Here is a 3,412-nt window from a genome sequence, read left to right on the forward strand (position 1 = left end):
CAAAGGCTGGGCACAGCAACTGCTGAGGGAGGGGCCACTGGCATGAGATGGCTGAAATCTTTGGGGGTCCTGTGGTTTTTGGAACAGATGTTCAGCTGTCCCTTGGCACTCGCTGTGTATGGGTACTTCCTCTCTAGACCTTCAGTGTACACATATTGTGTTTGAATAGGTGACTGCGCTCTGTTATAGCACAGGAAGTAGTACTTATATTGGACAATAACAGCGTTGACTGGATTAAATAGTCAATTATTTACACTATTTGGAGTAATAGTTGACTGAAGAATGAGGTTACTCATTCAGATAATCATTGTGCTGTAAAATCTCTTGGTCCCAAAATAAAGGAACTGCTGAGGTCTTTCATTTTACTGTAATTCTAGAGGAGGATTGGAATAGTAGAATGGTATGCTGCTGCATTAATTGTCTGACTGAATCAGTTAGGGACACCCCCCCCCCCCCCCCAAAAAAAAAACCCCAGTAGGGCTCCATCACCATGACAGGATCACATGACCATAGCAAGAATGTCATCTGTCATTCATTTTCTCCGAGCTGCGTGAGCCCAAGAATTACTCAATCAGTTGGCTGCTGTCACTCACAACATTTCTGATACATGTCCCAGTACTGCTGTCTCCAGCTCCCAGTGCTAATCTGTACTTATTTCCCCGGTTTAAACGAGCTGTAGCCGAACCGTCTCAACGCTCAATCAGATTTTTAAAAGGATTTTCGTCTGCATCCAGCTGATAAGTAGCTAGTTCAGCAAATTCAAGGAGATAGATGATATTCCAGTAAAATGCTGATTTAGATTTGAACGTGTCCAAATCATTTTTAAAGATTGCATGTACAGAGATGCCCTGTAGTTCTGAATATTGCCACTGTGTGGCATTGTGGGCTCTCTGTTGCAACCTCCTTAACGCTGGAGTTCTGAATAAACCCTTCTCTTGATATTGTGATGTACTTAACATTTAAAACATGCTGTTAGTTATATGGGGGGAGTTAATACTGTACTTAGAAAACGAGTGCACCTGGCACAACTCTGTGTGTGTGTATGTGTGTGTTTGTGTGTGTGTGTACTCTCGTGTCACAACCGGGCAGGGAGAGGTTTCCGAGGCTGAAGCTCAACACAGTTTAATGGGGGAAGCTGTGGGCAGAGCAACTTCCTGGTCCTCCTTTTGGTCTGGTTTGGAATGGTTGCCATGACGACTAACAGACGACTCTGTTTTTGAAAGTGATAAGGCAGAGATTTCTGAAGCTTTTTTGGCCCCTTGAGCTAGGCCTTTTGTTTTCCTTGGCCCTGGTACTCCCGCATGAGGGTCATCCACCATGTCAACACCTTTGTGGGATTAAGCTAATGCACACAGTTAGACGAATCATCAATCATCTATTCGTATGGCTCACACATCAACTTAATGTGAAAAAGAGATTACTGTGCATTCTGCGTTCACTGCGTATGACTGGTAAAAAAGAAAAAAAAAACCAACCTAACACCGTTGATACAAAGCCTGTTTCTGTGTAACATACAGCAGCAGTACATCCTTTGTGGGATAATTGAATTTTATGGGTGAATTGATAGACCAGATGGGTTTGACGTTTAGCGAGAGACACCAATTGGGATTAAGCTCACGTTGCACATAAAGTATAACCACATTAGATACGCATAAAACAGTCATAAATTTTCACAAGGCGCAAAAAACCCCCCCCCACAAAAACGGGATTACGACAGCTATTCGCTCGACACGTTTGTAAAGTGCTGTTTAAGTGATGATGCGATGAGGTGTGAGAAGTGGTAAACAATGTTAAGCTCCCGTTTAAACAAACAGACAAAAACATTTCCGTCAATGCCCCTGTAGCAGTTACTTGTGCTTTGTTTGCTTCATTGGTTTAGACTACAACGGTTTGTGTACGAAGAGCCTGAAGAATGAAAGGCCGACTAAAGAGATGAAAAACTCTAGAGCAAATATAAAAATAGCCTCAGATAGGTGGTTTTTAGTCTCTCAGCCTGGCTCTTCCTGTCTCTCTGTGTCAGTCGGTTGCTACGTGCAAAGATGATGATGCATCCTTGCTGGGCTGAAAAGAATCATTGCTCCAGTCCTCTGACTCTAATAGACAGAGAAAGAGAGAGGGGGAGAGGGAGAGAGAGAGAGAGAGAGAGAGAGAGAGAGAGGGAGAGAGGAGCTCCAAAACAGCTGTAGGACTGTACATCTGCACAATAACCACAAACACAAAGAGCTCTGTTTGTCTCTCGGTGTGTGCATGTGTGTTCGTGTGTGTGTGTGTGTCTGTGTGTGTGTGTGTATGTGTGTGCATGTGCATGTGCATGCATATGTTGTGCTGTTTATTTGTGCGTATGCACACAGCTGTATTCATGGGTCAAAAAGTTAAAATATTAGAATACTGTCATCCTCCATGATCCCAGCCATCATTGCATGTTTACTCTGTGAAAAGTTTCTGGAGTTGAAATATGTGCGTGTATTGTTCATGCCTGCGAAGGTATTCACGGAGCCAAACCGAACATTCTCCTCCCAACCATCACCTCACAGGATGCTGGACCGAAGTGCATGTTCCCTAAACGAAGCGTCTGGGATATCCTCTATGACTCATAGCTCTGCCCATTCTCCTCTAGGCTCTGAGTATTGCTCTATTATTTCTAACAGTATCAGAATAAGCTATAAAAGCCACTCAGGCATTGTCATGCAGGAAACCTGGCAGTATGGGCTTTTTGGAAACCGCACCTCTGGTGGTGAGAGTCACTGGAACTGTTATATGTTTTCTTAGTTATGGAAGGTAGGGAGAGCTGTTAGAATCAGTATAACACTAGACCTTATCTAAAGGGAGTGGTCACTTCATGTGTGAAAATATTCATTTTAAACATGATAAATGTTTGTTGGGGGGTTTTGTGTGTTTGTGGGTGTGTGTTTGTGTGTGTGTGTGAGACAGAGAGAGGGAGAGAGAGTGTGACTGTGTATTACTGATCTATATGACTTCACTACTCCACTGCCAGGCCTTTGTGTTCAAACAGCCATGCCATACAAAGACTTTTATTTGAAATGTCAAAATTTTTATTTTCGCTTTAATGACACAGTTTTCCACTACCCACCATGCTGAACTGATATGTCTGCTGATCTTTGGGTAGCATTTTAATACGGTGCAGTAACTTTGTCTCAAACTTAAAAAGGTCAGAACAATCAAGTCTATTTAAGTGCACTACTCAATAATAAAATCTATTCTTAAGTTTTATTAAACAAAACTAAAAATGGAATAAAGACAGACAGCCTTTTAAAAAAAAAACAAAAGAAAAGAGAAAAAAAGAAAAGAAAAGAAAAGAAAAGAAAAGAAAAGAAAGGAAATCCAAGGAGTGGATTTCCTTTGATGAGTTCTGTGTGCTATGTGTTCCAAGAGGTGAGCCCATGGTATTTAA

Source organism: Chanos chanos, chromosome 8 (genome assembly GCF_902362185.1).
Source record: "Chanos chanos chromosome 8, fChaCha1.1, whole genome shotgun sequence".
Taxonomy (NCBI): Eukaryota; Metazoa; Chordata; class Actinopteri; order Gonorynchiformes; family Chanidae; genus Chanos; species Chanos chanos.